The sequence below is a fragment of the Notolepis coatsorum genome, assembly GCF_963971535.1.
Source record: "Notolepis coatsorum genome assembly, chromosome: 9".
Taxonomy (NCBI): Eukaryota; Metazoa; Chordata; class Actinopteri; order Aulopiformes; family Paralepididae; genus Notolepis; species Notolepis coatsorum.
In genome coordinates this window covers 121,967,825-121,986,323 of record NC_140173.1, presented here as the reverse complement: position 1 = coordinate 121,986,323, position 18,499 = coordinate 121,967,825, and the positions used below count along the sequence as shown (strand labels likewise).

Genomic DNA, 18,499 nt, shown 5'->3' with positions numbered 1-18,499 from the left:
TCATTTGCTTCCAGCTTCACCATCTCTAGATCTAATATCTAGATCAGAGGTTCTCAAACACTTTCATGTCAAGGACCCTCAAATTGAAATAGGCCATGGATCCCCATTTCATAAAATCTTGTCCCAGCACGGCTGTGATTATCTTGCAGCCTTGTTCGTACCTAATGGCAGAATCACAGCCGTCCTGATATCCAGTATAACAGCACACCCTCTTGTGTGATATTACTTAATTCTCTCACTAACCTTTTTGACCAAATCTAATCCGAGACACCAACTGCCTTTGGTAACAGTATGGATATACAGTAGATTAGTATTGAAATGATGCAAACATGACCTGACATGGACAACACACATAGACTCAGTCGTAAAGAAGGCAAAGCAGCGCCTCTACCACCTGAGACAGTTAAGGAAGTTCAGAGTATCGGGGAAGATACTCCAGTCCTTCTACTCCGGAGCTGTAGAGAGCATTTTGACTGGAAACATCACTGCCTGGTATGGAAACAGCACGGCACAGGACAAGAAGGCCCTACAGAGAGTGGCACGCTCAGCTGAGCGTACTACGGGTATTGCACTACCACCCCTGCAGGACTTATATAACAAGAGGTGCAAATCCAGAGCCTGCAGGATAATGAAAGACCCTCACCACCCCAACAACAGCCTGTTCAAGCTGCTGCGGTCAGGCAAACGCCTGCGCACACCAGAAACTAGGACAGAGAGACTTCGGCTCAGCTTCTTCCCCCAGGCCATCAGAGTCTTGAACACTGAACTCTCCACACACAAGCACAGATGAGCACACACACAACACACATACTGTATACGCTCACACACTAACAGTCACTTTAGCACGAACACACACACACGCACACGCACACACACACACACACACACACACACACACACACACACACACACACATGCTGCACACGCTCACACTAAACGGTCACTTTACACAATGAAAAGGTAAAAAAAAAAAAAAAAGGAATGGGAGTGGTTCTTGTATAGTAATAGATGGATATAGCAAGATAGCATAAGGATATATAGTATAACTGTATATTGTATAGTATAGTATTGTATAGTAGTGTACATAAGACCCAGTGCCTCATCCGTATCTTAACACAGTATTGCACTATCGCAGGACCTTAGCATGTCTTTTACCATGCATTTTTTTACTTTATGTACATTATACCTGTTATGTCTTATTCTTATTACTTGTATTATTGCACAATCGCTGCGGGCATGACCACCCGCATTTCACTGTATGCCTTGTATGCCATGACAAATACAACTCTTGACTTGACTTGACTTGATTTGAGTGTGTGGAATCTGTGCAGTTCAAGCTGATGGCAGCTCAACTCAATCAAAGCCATAACATGCTGGTATCACCACGTCCTCGTTCACTCCCATCCAAAAAACACTGATTGATCTTGAGGTTGTTCTGAAATTAGCATTTTGATGGCCTTGGAACGTTTACTGCACTGCATTTTGCACTTTTGCACATTTTGCAACTAGAAATAAAATAGGCCCAACTACGAATATACAGTAAAAGGCATATCGATATTTCATAAAACATTTCTGTGTAGGTTTTTTCCATCAGTTGAGACTTGCATAGAAGAAGACTGAGTGGGCAGTGGTTCTCAAACCCCCCTGCTGTCCTGTAGGCGTGTAGTCTTTTACCAACGGAGTTGCAGTTTTCCGCGATCTGATTGGCCACTGACGTTTCTCTCAGCGCCAATCGCGTGACGCCTAGTTCTATCACTGGTTAAGCTTGGCGACTCTTTTGAAGTTGGTTAAGGTTAGAGTTTGTCTTAGAGCAGGGCGATAGACCACCAGTCCTGATTCCAAACTCTAACCGTAACCAACTTCGAAAGAGTCGCCAAGCTTAACCAGTGATAGAACTAGGCGTTAGCTAGCTAGCAGGCTGTTAGAGGCAGAAATAGGCGTAACGCGATTGGCGCAGAGAGAAACGTCAGTGGCCAATCAGATCGCGGAACCCGAACGCGGAACTGCAACTCCGTTGGTAAAAGACTACACGTGTCCTGTAGGGGTCCCAGCAGGACCCCAGCAAAGAGAATATAAGAGTGACTATTCTTGTCATCGGTTCCAATCTCTCTGCTGGTATCTCTTCACCTACAATGGACAGTTATGGAATTCTGGATTAAATCATATGTAACAACATGACACCAGAGAAATTTCACAAGTTGTATCCCATGATACCAGACGAATGTACTAGGTGTGGGGTAGAGGTAGGGACCCTGTACCACTGTATGTGGGAATGTGACAAGATGCAGGAGGATTGGAAAGAGATTCTGGAGCTCATCTCAGATCTGACGGAGATAGAAGTCTGATAGACCCTAAATTATGTATACTACACATGTACCCAGAGAACTTTCCAGCTAACACTAGAAAGAGGAAATTGATACATTTTTGTCTGTTACAAGCCAAGAGAGTGGTTGCTCTAAACTGGAAGGAGATACAGAGACCAGGATCTAAACAATGGTTAAAGGAAGTGTCAGAGAATTTGGCAATGGAAAGGCTAACCTACATAAAAAATGGAAAACCAGAGCAATTTGAGAGGACATGGGCGACATTTGTTTCTTGAAAGGTGTGCGAGTGTGAAGGAAATAGATGGGAGAGAGGTTAGGGATGGGAAAGAGAAACAGAGGAAGGTGGAGAGGCCGAAGAGTTTTATTTTTATTTGTTATGGTTAATTTTGCTGTATTTATTTGTTGAATGTTTATGTGTATGTCAATTTGGAATATAATTAGGGAAGGGAGGGGGTTGAGCTGTGTTTTTTATCCTGTATTTTTGTCTTGTTTAAAAAAAGAAATACAATACAAATATTGTTTAAAATAAATCATATGTATCAACAGATATCTTCAGTTCCCTGGGATAAAATCCTGGGAATTACGTATCAATGTGGGATCCTTGACATGAAAACGTCTGAATATAAGAAAGAAACACTGATATAACATGTACAAGTTTTATCAGCTTTTTCTCAATATTGTTTAGATTAATCACATGAGAAGAGGTCACAAGGAAAGAAAAAAGGTCACTTTAACCTCTTAACACTTTGATTGCCACGCAGTATGCCCATCCTTATGCCCAGTCTGCCAGCGCTGTAACCCTATGGAGATGTTTACCTTCTTTGCAGGGCTATAACTTTTTAAATATTATAGCTATATCGACATTACTATGGCCCATTCAACATCGGGTATCTATTGTGCCGGATGTGGGAACGTTATATTTTTTCATTCATACATTGTTGTGTTAATACCGTCGAGAATATAAGTATGTTTTTAAGCTTTTCTGCTGTAATTCCAAAAACGCAAGTTATAGGCCCTGAAGCATATGATAGATTATCGATTGGCGTTTCTTTCCTATACACGCTATATTAAAAAATTCAAATGTATATGATCGGTATACATTATGCTTCATCATGTGTGAAGGAAAGGGGGGGGGGGGGGGGGTCGTTTATAATTCCTTGATCGTCAGTAACGGCTTTATTTAGTATGGGTTGATATATTGATCAGACTGATTGCAAACAAGGAAATGGACAATCGGGCTGAAAATAACGTTAGTGTCCTCTTACCGTTCGCCGATGAGACTGGAGGAAAAAGATCCCAATTATTTGACGCCGATCTCCTAGATCCATTTCCGGTTTGTATGGCGCAATAAACACCTAAATCATATCGATTATTGCGTTTCGAAAGCGATCCAAATGCACTCAAGTGTTTTTCTGGAGATATGACTGCCGGAGGGATTTCCTCGATGCACCGACCGCCACTTCCGGTTTGACGTGAGTGTAACTCGCCCGACCATCCACCAGGCGGCGGTATTGAGGCGTTGCAATCTCAGACAGGGTGCCGCTGCAGTCCAGAGGGAGGCTGGATGAATTATGAATGCCATGGCGAAAAAATTTAATATTGATCCCAAAAACGATTTACGCCGTTGTTGGCGTTCAACGAATGGCGGGCAATAACGACTTACGCCGTTTATGGCGCACAATTTAAGGGACCGGTCCCAAAATGACATCATGTAATATCTCCAGACTGTTTGACAAAAGTATCATTTTTTTTCCTAACGTATTCAAGTATAAGATAAGATAAGATAAGATATTCCTTTATTAATCCCCTTGGGGAAATTCCAGCGACACACACATACAGCTCATCGTCTCATTAATAATAACATCACAATCATAAAATGTTTACAGTAACAACGGCACAGCATAAATTCACACAGACATGTACATTTGTTGACACATGTCATCTACAGAATGCCTGAGACGCCATATGCGATAGTCAGGCTGCAAGAACAACTGAGTAGTTGAAAACAAAGTGTCGTCGCGCCAAGTGGCGGGAGGGAGGGAGGGCATGGACGGGCGGGATCGGGAGACAGTCTTAGGATCCCCTCCTACAACGCGCATACTGTTGGCAGCCGTCCAGAAAAATTCTTATCGGCGCTAGGCGTACAGACGGGAGGGGGAGGAGGTCTGGGTGGGGGTTGGGGGTGGGGCAGGGGCGTATTTGACGCCGGGGACGGCGGAACGTGTCCCCCCCACGTTTTACCGTCCAAAGAGCTGAGTCTGACTACCTGTTCTATTATTATGCAAAGAGCAGTAGATGGGGGTCGCATTCTTGCCCTGCAAGGGCCAAGTACCCACTCGCTAAAGTACTTGTCTTTGCATAATAATAGCTCGGGTCGTCAGCCTAGGTGTGTGTTAAAATACGTCAAACATATTGTTTACACTGTCTTTCTTCTATTATAACCCTCCCAAATCATATTCAGAAAGTATCACAGAGACTTCTATTGACCAAGGAATTAGTTATTATTTCGCGGTTTATTCACATAACGTTATATTGTTTACACTGTCTTTCTTCTATTATAACCCTTCCAAATCATATTCAGAAAGTATCACAGAGACTTCTATTGACCAAGGAATTAGTTATTATTTCGCGGTTTATTCACATAACGTTATATTGTTTACACTGTCTTTCTTCTATTATAACCCTCCCAAATCATATTCAGAAAGTATCACAGAGACTTCTATTGACCAAGGAATTAGTTATTATTTCGCGGTTTATTCACATAACGTTATATTGTTTACACTGTCTTTCTTCTATTATAACCCTCCCAAATCATATTCAGAAAGTATCACAGAGACTTCTATTGACCAAGGAATTAGTTATTATTTCGCAGTTTATTCACATAACGTTATATTGTTTACTAGACTAGGCAGAATTTCAGAAAATGTGCTTGTATAAAGTGCTGAAGGCATTTCGTGTTTATTTTCGGTACACAACATTTCTAGGGGTATTAAGGGGTGCTGAATCCAAATCTGCTGTATACCAAACTCAAAAATGTCAAATAAGGCCTCAAAATTGAGAAATCCAACATGGCCGCCAGCACCAGGCCCTCTCTCCACAAGAACAGGTGCTAAACCCACAGTTTTTATTCTACTGACATGAAACTTTGCACAGAACATCTGCACCTATGGAGGAATAATGTAGGAATATAGCTGGGGTGCAACCATGAGTAACAGGGTGTTTTTGACTGTCTAACTGTAATCTTTGTATAGGCGAGGATAAAAAAAATGTCATTTCTTCAGTGTTTGCAGGAATACTACAGCAATTTGGTAATACCTGTACAGTGTTGGACACCAACATTAGAATCCCCCAAGTCTTAGCTTTCTTCAGGTACCAAGTTTATGAAAGTAGCTCTTATAAATCTGGATATATAAGTCTTTTAATGTAAGCATGCTGTTTTAGGCGAATTTTCTAAAAATAAATGGTGGGGCTTAATGAGTTAAGGATGACTACACAAGGTACAAACCTGAATTAAATGTGCTTTTGTAAGTTTTCTTACATACATCAACAAGGACGTAGTCACACCGGAGATTCAAGAATCCATACTTGGCGCAGAACACCTTGGACAGGCACAACTGAACATGTTTGTGGACAAACTTTTGTGTGAACCTCCAGATAGTGACCAGCACCTGAACCTGAAATCACCCATTCGAAAGAACAAAGCCAAGACATTTGCCTCTTTGTATGAAGTTGTGCAACTTTCAAAGAACAAGCAAAACACCATCAAAGTGGACAGGCAGATTCTACAAAGGCTCATCACAGCTTACAGAGCAGGTCGTAAGGTAGACCTTGACAATATCCTCCAGCATGAGTTCATGCCCATCCCGCCATCTCTGGCCACAACTAACGGGAGTCTACATTCCACCAACAAGTCTGTGTTAGCAAATATACTGACGAAACAAGTTAAAACCCCTGCAGATCTTACCCTTCAAGGACCCAGCTGCCTGGTCATTGATGGCCAAGCTCTGGTAATGGCACTCGGAAAGCCACCTGACACTACAACATTTGGTGACTATGCCAACAAGTTCACTGACACCGTGTTGAAGATGGGAGCAAAATACCAGAGAGTAGATGTCGTCTTTGACAGATACCATGACCAATCCATCAAAATAGGCACAATCTGAGAAAAGTGCTGCCAAACGTCTACCAGCATGTGACTTGTTCTACCAGAGGCGGGAATATTTTAGACCATTGCTACTTGCAATTTAAGAGCGGGTACAAATCACATGCTGCCAGTCCTTTCGGCAAGTCAGATCACGACACCATCTTTCTTGTACCGCAGTATAAACAAAGTCTCAAGCGCATTCCTGTAGTATCGCGAGAGGTGAAGCGCTGGACGGTGGCGTCGGAGGAGACGCTCCAAGCGGCACTAGAATGTACAGACTGGGGGTGTTCCGCGATAACACAGATAATATTAATGACTACACGGAAACAGTGCTGGACTTTGTTTGTACTTTGGTAGAAGAAACAATCCCCTCTACCACAATTAGAGTTTACCCAAACCAAAAGCCCTGGGTAGACAAATCCGTCCGCGAGGCTCTGAAAGCGCGCACCTCAGCATACAATGCCAGGCTTGTGACAGGCAACATGAATGACCACAAGGTGGCGAGATACAATGTTAGGAGGACAGTAATAGAAGCAAAAAGGCGCTACAGGGATCAAATTGAACAGGCTGACTCTAGAGCTATGTGGCAGGGCCTCAGAACGATGACAGATTACAAAGGCACCTCCCTCAATCTGAACAGTGACATCCAACTGGCAAATGATCTCAATACCTTCTATGCAAGGTTTGAGGCTGGGAATAACAGCACCAGCCTACAAACCACTGCAATGGAGGGGGGGGGGCACTGCTGATGGAGACTCAGTGTTCAGGATAACAGAACATGAGGTGAGGAGGACGTTTAAGAAAGTGAATATCAGGAAGGCAGCAGGACCGGACGGTATCCTCGGCCGCGTCCTAAAAGTCTGTGCCGACCAACTGGCCCTGGTATTACTGACATATTTAACCTGTCCTTAGAACAGGCTGTCATCCCCACCTGTCTGAAGAAGTCCACCATTATCCCTGTACCCAAAAAATCCAAGCCTGCTTGCCTCAACGACTACCGCCCTGTAGCTCTCACCTCCATAGCCATGAAGTGCTTTGAGAAGCTAGTGAAGGGCTACATCTGTTCCTCCCTCCCCATCAGCCTGGACCCCCTGCAATTTGCATACCGCCCCAACAGGTCCACAGAGGACGCCATAGCCCATGTGCTGCACACAGCAGCATCACACCTGGACAAGAGGCAGGGGAACTATGTGAGAATGCTATTCATCGACTACAGCTCAGCATTCAATACCATAATCCCCTCCAAACTCATAGCCAAGCTCAGGGACCTGGGCTTGAACTATGACCTCTGCCAGTGGGTCTTGGACTTCCTGACCAAGGTGGTGAGAGCAGGCAACTGCACCTCCTCATCCATCACTCTCAACATAGGGGCCCCCCAGGGCTGTGTCCTGAGTCCCCTCCTCCACTCCCTGTACACACATGACTGTGTGGCACAGCAGAACAACAACACAATCATCAAATTTCCTGACGACACAGTAGTGGTGGGCCTGATCTCTGCAAACGACGAGAGGGCCTACCTGGAAGAGGTTAAGGTTCTAGCGGGATGGTGTCAAGAGAACAGCCTCTCCCTGAACGTCAGCAAAACAAAGGAGATGATTGTGGACTTTAGGAGGTCGGGGTCAGGGACTACAGCCCCCTCAGCATCGACGGGGCACCGGTTGAGAGAGTGAACAGTTTTAAGTACCTCGGAGTCCACATATCCGAGGACTTGACATGGACCACACACATTGACAGTGTTATCAAGAAGGCACGACAACGCCTCTACTTCCTTAGGCGCTTAAGGAAGTTCAACGTGAGTCAGAAGATCCTCAAGAACTTCTACTCATGCACAATAGAGAGCATCCTGACTGGCAATATCACCTCCTGGTTTGGGAATAGCACTGCACAAGACCGCAGCAGACTACAGAGAGTGGCCCGTTCAGCCGAACGCACAATTGAAGGTGGGCTTCCCACTCTCCAAGACATTTACAACAAGCGGTGCATGGGCAAGGCTAAGAGAATAATCAAAGACTCCAGCCACTCAAACAACTGCCTCTTTGAACTGCTGCGGTCAGGCAAGCGATACCAGAGTCTCATGGCAAGCACAGAGAGACTCAGAAGGAGCTTCTATCCCCAGGCCATCAGGATGCTCAATGAATGAACAATGAACAATAAGCAAACCATCAACACACCCACAGCGCACATACACTCACTTAAATAAACAACACACTGTAGCACCCACTTTACCACTTTAGACACACTTTACACTTTATATTTATATTTATATTATTGGTAAGGAAATTGCACATCATTCTCATTCCTTATTGCACCTCACCACTACAAGGTGGCACCACAAGCTAAGCTATACCTCACCATTTGTGTACCAGCTGTACATACTGTATATAGATACACTGAACAATTTTGTTGTTTACACTTGTTTATGTACTTGACTTCTTGACTTTCTATTTTATACTTATTATACTTATTTCATACTATCTTGTTATTATCTAGCACACTTTCAGGAGCAATACAGAAAGAAACATTTCATGCAAAGTATTCTGTATGCTGTATGACAACACTAATAAAGAAACTTGAACATTCACTTATATTGATATGGTAAAATAATATTTTTATTTTATTATATTAGAATCTATTCTATTCTATTCAGGAAAAGTGGCATTGGATGAATCATGCAACTGCAAGACCTGTGACACCTGCCTGAATACGATTGATGACTGACAATAAATTACTGTACCTAAGCTACTACGCATATTAATGACTATCTAATTTGCATAAATGGCATGTTGATAAAAAATTCAAGAGAAAGGAGTTTGATGAATAAATCCATGACCTGGGATCATCCTTCTTTTCTTTCTTATTAAGTTATTTGGTTGATGAGTTATGCATCAATAACGACCACAGTTTCTGCTATAAATATGAGTTTCAAGCAACATTTTCACAACTGATCTAAAATTAGGATATGATTTTAAATTCATCATGTATGCAAACATATAAAAACACATTTCATTCATGTTTCTACCTTGTTTAGTCAAAAAGATATGCACTTAAATAGATTTCAGCCTGGCGCTGGCGGCCATGTTGGATTTCTCAATTTTGAGGCCTTATTTGACATTTTTGAGCTTGGTATACAGCAGATTTGGATTCAGCACCCCTTAATACCCCTAGAAATGTTGTGTACCAAAAATAAACACGAAATGCCTTCAGGGTTATGATTTTCTGAAAATTGACCCTGTCTATACACTGTCTTTCTTCTATTATAACCCTCCCAAATCATATTCAGAAAGGCACACACACAACATATTCCAGTTAACGGTATATTTTTTTAATGATTCGTTATGGCGTAATCAATACTTCCATGCGTATAAATTGCGTTCGCAACCTCCGTGTTTTGGGGGTAGTCATCAGAGACCTCGGATCCGGGATTCGCTCCCATCCGTCGGGCAAGAACTGTGGGTTTTCAGCCTCTCTCTCTGGAGCTTAACGGAGTTTCTGGAGGAGTTTCTGGAGGAGCTTGTCGCGGCTCATGCGCATGCGCACGCTCAACCAATCAGAGAGGGGCTTCGCTCAACCAATCAGAGAGGGGTCTGCAGAAATAGAGTTCAACCAATCAGAGAAGGGTCTGCAGAAATGCGGCTACGGGCCCTAACCCCCCCCCCATCGACGTCACTCGCCACGCCCCCAAATCTGTCCCCGGCACACATTGAGAGAGAGTTACGCCAGTGGTGGGGGGGGGAGTGCCGAGCCATATCTGGTGGGGGAGGTGAGATGTTGGGTAACGGAACGCCGCGTTCCAGTTCTTATCTTGCCCGACTCCCCTTCGAGGCCTCGTGCACAGACCTTGGCATTCCTCATTCTACAGCAGACTTGAGAGTGTTTCCTAAAAGCACCGTTTTGACTCAAATTCGATAAACATCATAACCATGTCACAACAGCATTTATAATGTATATTATCATCAATACGTTAGTTTAGCAATAGGTTAAAGTGTTATTAGATAGATTTTACTTTTCGATTTGGTCTGTTTATTTCGCGAGATGGGACCATTTTGGAACCATGGGAATTGTAGTTTTTTTTGCGCTAGCTCTGGATCTGCATTGGAATTTTTCAGAACTACACTTCCTGAAAGCCTCTATGGTGTTTCAAGCTTCATAGTTCTGTATGCATTTTTTTTATAACTCTTATTATTCGGGATAATAAGCCACAAAATGTAACGTTATTGACAAATATTGAAGCGCAGTTAGTTTCTCTTCCCTATTTTTTGCATGTAGCAACAATTAGATTTGAAATTAGTTTCAAAACGGTTGCACCCTGATCAAAATAAAAAAGTACAGTAGATTACAGTAGATTTTCATTATCTGTTCTTATGCACGCCTGGTGATACTAAATCCAAATTGAACTCGGCCATTTGAAATATAATATATGTATATGTATATATATAAATGTGCGAATTGGCTATAATAAGGTAATTTATAAGCCTGCTATTCTATATTCTATAATAATATTTCAAATTGCATTGGTCCGGATGGGAGAATTCAGTACTGTATCTACAGAACCTTCTGTTTAATCATCTTCCCTTTATTAATTTCCTTAGATTCTTTGTACACATGATCTCAAGAAGGTACTGAACGGGATCAGTGGCAGTTCTTCATGTCTGGTCATTATTAGCATGGTGTTATTCACTGTCAAAGATGCAAAGAAAAATAATAATTCATATTCTCCTTTGTTTCATCACAATTTAAGCAAGCCTAGTAATAGACACAATATTTCTGACACTGGGAATACATTCACTGAGGTCCATAGATGTCCCTATAGATACCAAGAATATGCAAATGTACCTTGTAGAAGTGGAGCAATATTCCATCTACTTAGGTATGTATTTTCATTCTTTTTTGTATCTCTGTTTTCTCCCCGTCTCAATTTAGTCGTTGTGTCAATTACCCCCCCTCCCCTACCTGGTTGTTGTGCGCATGTTCTCCTACTGGTCGGTACAAGGGAACCCTGAAGTATCCGCACGCTTCCTCCGACACGTGCGGCGACAGCCAGTGGCTCTCTTCTCACCTGGCAGCGAGGGCTCTCATTGGTGAAGTGTAACGCATGGGAGGTCACACTGCCTTCCTCAAGTCCTGCCTCCGCTGAGCAAGCGCCCAGACCTGACCTGTAGGCGTCGCTGTCCACAACGGCAGTTTCCACACCCACGGCTTCCCTCCCCCTAACCCAGCCAAACAAGTTAGTATGACGATCAGCCCAAGCCAAGGCAATGCTCACTCCGGGAGTCGAGACCGCGGCCTCTTGCATTGGTGACGAGCGCAATCTCCGCTACGCCACCTGACCGCCCCTACTTAGGTATGTATTTTAGGCGGATTTTCAGAAAATAGGCTCCGGGCTTAAGAGGTTAAAGGAAAAAAACAAAACATAACTGGATGTTTTTGTATAGTATAGTTAGGATAGCATAGTGACATAGAACTGTATATTGTATATAAGTGTACATACAGTAGGACTTATTGCCTTTTATTTCTATTCTATTTTATTCTATTATTATTATTTGTATTTTTTGCACAATCGAAGCAGGCATGGCCACCTTCATTTCACTATGTCTTGTTTATGTATGTAGGCTGTGTGATGAATAAACCTCTTGAATCTTGAATGCAACAGAATCCAAATAATGAAATATCTCATTTTGTGTTTCCGTTCTTACGAGATACAAAAGGACTATAGGCTTCACATTCAACGCTACTTGAATTATTCTGTGAATAGCGCAGAGTATTTCCTGTGCCAAGATAAGTGGGACAGTGTTACGGCTAATGACTATCACGCATAAGACTGTGTAATCATAGTCAGATAAGATTGTCACCACTCTCCACACCGAAATTACACACTCCTAAAATAACAGTGAATGGCTTGGCAGCATCTTGGCGAGGGCTATTGATTGATAGTTGACCTCGCTGAGACGACAACCTTTTGTGGTACTGTCATCGCTGCCTCTTATTTCCTTTGAAAAGGAGAGACTCATGAAATTGATGGATACACATATGGAGACTTTTACAATAATGTCATAGACATCTTTGTTCAGAGGGACAGGCGTACGGACTTCATCTACAAATAAAGTAAGGGCCCTTATCTCTTTTCACTGGCTTAGTGCATATTGTCTGATGATGAAGCTTTGTTAGCACACTGACACCAAGTGCTCGCTCTCTCGCTCTCTCTCTCTCTCTCTCTCTCTCTCTCTCTCTCTCTCTCTCTCTCTCTCTCTCTCTCTCTTGAAGCGTTCGTACAACTTTAAACTATTATCAATACCGGCAGACACAGACACAAAGCCGTGACAGCTTTGCGGCAAGAGTAATGCTCACACTATAATCTGTGGCAGTCATATCCTATTATATGCACTCAAACACCACTCAATGTCAGCGTTAAAGAACATCCCAGCGAGAGGAGGGATATCTACAGGTTCCCGGCTGTAGATGTTATTGTTACCGGAGGCGATTAGTCCGTGGTGTCGACGCTTTAATTTAAATCTCTCCAGCCGTCGCTGGCCCCGCAGACCCAATGCATTGTACTGACGCTGCATGCATACAGAAATGAGCCCACAGGTCACAACCAAAACCTCACGGACAGCTTGCGATTCACTCTGGGGTTCCTTCTTGTTATTTTATACCTCAACTCTTTCCTCTAAAACAACATTCATGAGAGAGGTCCGCGAGGGAGATTGAATCAATTTCCCATATTGAATGTGGAAGCCAGGAAAAAAGTTCGCTCTCACAAGGGAAATCGAAGGAGCGGAGTGACTTTGTCGGTATGAGATCTGAGAGAGAGGATATCTGAAACTACCTTTGCCGTTCACTGGAGTTAAGACAACACACTCCGTAACCTTTGGAGTTGACAGGACAAACAATAGAAAAGTATAAAACGTCTTTATTGTTTTGAAAGTTCCAGAGGCAAACAAATACATTATTGAAGGGCATAGAGAGTACTAATAACAATACGTGGAGACAAATAATCCTCCATGATTGCTTTGGGGGGGGGGGGGGGGGGGATTCTGGGGGTGTGGCTGTTTGGGACATCATGTTGCTGCAGGGCAGGACAGTACAGAGACTGATGCTAGATTGAACTGGTTTATCTCTAGGGCTCCTCCTCTGCCTCTGGTCATGGCTGGAGGGGATGTTCCTCTGCCTCTGGTCATGGCTGGAGGGGATGTTCCTCTGCCTCTGGTCATGGCTGGAGGGGATGTTCCTCTGCCTCTGGTCATGGCTGGAGGGGATGTTCCTCTGCCTCTGGTCATGGCTGGAGGGGATGTTCCTCTGCCATGGTGGGGATGCTGAGCAGGGATGATAATATGTCCAGACATTTTACCTAACGATGATATTGGGACTTCTGTTGTTTTCAACATAAGGATAGGATGAATGTAAGACAGGACCAGACGCAGGTTCGAGGCTAAGCTCAGACCATCTGGGGCACTACTGTCTACATTTCATTCAATGTTTAGACAATCGCTCTGGACATCGCAGGGCAGCCGATAATTCTCAAACCGCGCTTGCCTTACGATTACATCGTACAACACCATGAAAGCTAGAGAGAGTGGAGCTTGGTGTCAATGCACCGATAACCACAATCTCCAATTCCATAATCATACACGATGAAGGCCTGGTGATGGCGCACCAGGAGAGAGGAGGGAGGGAGGGAGATAGATAGATAGAGAGAAAGAGAGAGAAATCATCAGACAATATGCACAAAGCCAGTGAAAAGAGATAAGGGCCCTTACTTTATTTGTAGATGAAGTCCGTACGCCTGTCTGAACAAAGATGTCTATGACTTTATTGTAAAAGTCTCCATTGTTATGTGTATCCATCAATTTCATGAGTCTCTCCTTTTCAAAGGAAACAAGAGGCAGCGATGAAAGCCTGTCCTGCTCCAGGCAACAATGTTGACCTACGCTAATTAGCTTGTTACATAGCAGTGATGTTAGTAGCTTAGCTACGTGCAGATGGACTGATCACACAATGAGACATTATCCAGCCCTGCCCACTCCCCAGTCTCTCTGATGATTATATATTTTGATCCGAAAGATTCGGGGCTAGTCAGAAATGATTATGGGACACAGGACTGTTGAGGAGCAAAAGGTAGTAATGTTTGTTACTTTCCAATATCACACGTCACACCTATGAGACACCCATTGCTTGGTTCATCAGAATATTGGCCTCTTGGAACTGACCATCACACGTGATACTTCTGCCTGTTACAGGATGGGAGCTGCCTCTCGCCTATGAACGCTGAGACATGCACTCTGTGAAGAGAGAACCTTTTGGAGTGCAATAATACATCTATAACACGTATTATGTTGCCGCCAATTAACTGGGAGGAGAAGTGCGCAGGCAGCTGATGTGGAGAGGTTTGAGGATGCAAGGGAAGGTAAATTAGTGGGAACCAAGCTGTGGGCGTATTCCAGAGAGTCAACTACGCATAGTGCAGAAGCGTGTGCCATGACAGGTCCACTTATCTGGCCTTTCATATTCAGATAAGAGAAATCACACCCAAAGGCAGAGAGAGAGAGAGAGAGATAGAGAGAGAGAGAGAGAGAGAGAGAGAGAGAGAGAGAGAGAGAGAGAGAGAGAGAGAGAGAGAGAGAGAGAGAGCTCTGACAGTACCACAAAAGGTTGTCGTCTCAGCGGGATGACATTATCAACTATCAATCAATAGCCCTCGCCAAGATGCTGCCAAGCCATTCACTGCTATTTTAGGCATGTGTAATTTCGGTGTGGAGAGTGGTGACAATCTTATCTGACTGTGATTACACAGTCTTGTGCATGATAGTCAAGCATAGTCAGAGCGTAAGAGATGGAGGGAGATAGCGCATGAGAGAGAGGTAGTGAGATAGTGACAGAAAGAGATACGTAAAGAGGGAAGGAGAGAAAAAAAAAGAGAGAGGAGAGAGAGAGAGAGAGAGAGAGAGAGAGAGAGAGAGAGAGAGAGAGAGAGAGAGAGAGAGAGAGAGAGAGAGAGAGAGAGAGAGAGAGAGAGAGAGAGAGAGAGAGAGAGAGAGAGAGAGAGAGAGAGAGAGAGAGAGAGAGAGAGAGAGAGAGAGAGAGAGAGAGAGGACCAGACAGGAGGGGGAGTATGCTGTCAGGTGATGGCAGAGAGACCGCAGTGTCGACATGAGGCAGGTTGAATGACACAACACTGAGAAGCCTGGCGCACACACAAAGGTGTCAGCGAGCGCTCTGCCCCAGGGCCAATCGCAGGATGACGCCGATGAGACATGGCAGATGCGTACAAACTGTGTTGTACACTATGGGGGGGGGGGGGTTACCATGTCGACTCTCTCGTTCTCATTCCACTGACATTATTGCTCTCTCTCTGCATTGCATAAGCTACCATTAGTAGACAAACGGTGAGCGGACAGGTTGTGGCCTGACCTCTCCGACTGCAGTTCACTGCTGAGGTCTCTCTCTCTCTCTGTGTCTCTCTGTCTCTCTATCTCTCTCTATCTATCTCTCTCTCTCTCTGGAGGACGTATGCTTGGTAAACTATTGAATAAAGTACTGTGAAAAGGACTTGAGTAGCAATATGGGCAGGGTTGTGTGCTCATTAGCAGTGGATGCTCATACTATACATACCAGACTCTTAACAGTGGCGTTATGTTGAGCATGATGTGCATTAATTATGGAGCTGACAGTTGAGGATACAGTAGTAGGTTGCTAGCTAGGTGTTCTGTCATGTCAGTGTGTTTTACCTGTTGCCTGGAAGCAGGTTCAGGCATGAGCTGAAACTAATACTCTACTGTATATGCGACTTGAAATAAATGACACATGAAGAAGCCGCATCATTATCTTCAGTCCCTCTGCCTTGTTGGGAAAATAACAAAAGAGGATCCCTCTGCCACCAGATCCCTCTGCCACCAGATCCCTTTGACATCGGATCCCTCTGACACCGGATCCATCTGACACCGGATCCATCTGACACCGGATCCATCTGACACCGGATCCCATTATCTTTTAGTAAGATCACAGCCCTACATGTAAGGGTGCTTTCACACCAGAGCTGTTTGGTCCGGACTATCAGACCAGAGTTTGTTTTCTCGGATAGTCCGCTTTTTTTGGGGTGGTGTGAATGCTGAGTCGAACTCTGGTGCGGACCAAACAGTCTACCACCAGCGGTAGTCTACCACCAGCTCCTTTGTCTTTCTGACGTTGAGTTGGATGTGGTTATTGTCGGACCACCCTGCGAAGCTCTCCACCAGAGCCCTGTATTCAGCCTCATCCACGATGAAGCTGGCGATGGAGGAGTCATCGGAGAACTTCTGCAGGTGGCACGTTCTTGTGTTGTGGCAGAAGTCGGAGGTGTAGAGGGTAAACAAGAAGGGTGAAAGCATGGTACACTGGGGAGTGCCGGTGTTGCTCACCAGCAACCTCTGATTGGCTGCCCTGAAGTCTCACGTACTGAGGTCTGCTGGTAAGGTAGTCGGTGATCCAGGCCACCATTCCCCGGTCCAGCTGCATCCCAGTGAGTTTCTCCTCTAGCCGCAGTGGCTGGATGGTATTAAATGTGCTGGAGAAGTCGAAGAACATGATCCTCACTGAGCTGCGTGGCCTCTCCAGGTGTGTGTAGGCCCTGTGGAGCATGTAGGTGATGGCATCCTCCACACCAATGTTTGCCTGGTAAGCAAACTGAAGGGGGTCCAGGGAGTCACTCACCAGGGGCTTGAGGTGCTGCAGGACCAGCCGCTCAAAGGTCTTCATGACGTGTGACATCAGAGCGACCGGCCTGTAATCATTGAGGGCACTTGGGCGCCCCTTTTTGGGCACTGGGTCAATGCAGAAGGTTTTATAGCTGGGGCACCCTCTCCAGCCTCAGGGAGAGGTTGAAAAGGTGATGGAATGGTGCCACCAGTTGTCCAGCGCATGCCTTGGGATTGGTGTTGTCAGATCCTCTGGCTTTGTTCACACTGATTCTGGAGAACTACCTTCGGACCTGGTCGTTAGTGATGGACAGCTCTTGGCATATATGTTAATTTACAATAAAAAAAATTGTCAAGATGGCAGCAAACGTTTGAAATGTTCGAATGTGAATTACATGCGTTTCTATCAGTTGAGTTGAGGTAGTACGTACAGTAGCAACGTCATAAAAAAACATCAATTGAAAAAACTAAGTTTGGCTGTTTGGCTGAATTTACTACTATTGGGCAGGTTATCTTCATGTCAGCTCCTATAAGACCATATTTCTTGTTTTCTGAAGCAAGATGAAGAATATTCTGTACGAACCAACGTGTTTCATAGGAGTGACTGGGGTGATTGTAGTGAGTGACTGAGTAATTGTTACAGGGGTGATGTCATTTTCATACAATTAGGCTACCTAAAGGTATTATGTCGTAAGGTATGGGATAGGCATGATATATTAAATCTCTGTGGTTTATATAACAATATTATAATGATCATTACATTTGTTTTCCCCGGGACATCAGTGCATCTGACATTTATGGGAAAGTAAATGATGTTGATCATTTACAGACAGCCTTTTGCTGCATAATTTTGAGAAGTTCAAACCCAATTGAGTTTTTGTGCAGCAATGTAATCGGACCAAATGGCTGAGCAGTCGTGGAAGCCATTATCTTCTACGTCAAACTGAAGGCCCCAGGGCCAAACGCAGCTGGTGGCCACCATACTGAATTCACTCATGGCACCTACACACTACACACCTTTCACATTCGGCAGAGCACTGTGTAGTTCACACAACACAACCATCCGTCTTGTAATCGAGTATTTTGACGTTGTTGTGGTTTCACAGTAGTACATGACTGATCACTGACAGGGGGGGTTACACATTACTTTCACAGTCTGTCTGGTCTCCAAACAACCTTTTGTCAATGGGGGTATTTTGTTTTGGTCAGAAGAATACCCTGGAGAAAATACAGGGCAAGGTTTTAGCAGTTTCTCTTTTTCTGAGCTGTCGTTCCTTCCTCATCCGGGTCTCATTTTCACCATGCCACACCCACTGCCTGGTCTCTGTGTCAGATATCATTCTCTCTCTCTCCACTCGTTATTC

The 18,499-nt window shown here is 44.2% G+C and overlaps 1 protein-coding gene across 1 annotated transcript in view; it reads right to left on the bottom strand.

The window, feature by feature from the left end:
* The window catches only part of LOC311234736 (protocadherin-15-like), a gene marked incomplete at its 3' end in the record, with an annotated part of 504,680 nt that overhangs the window by 72,247 nt on the left and 413,934 nt on the right, over nucleotides 1-18,499 (bottom strand). The window lies entirely within an intron of this gene.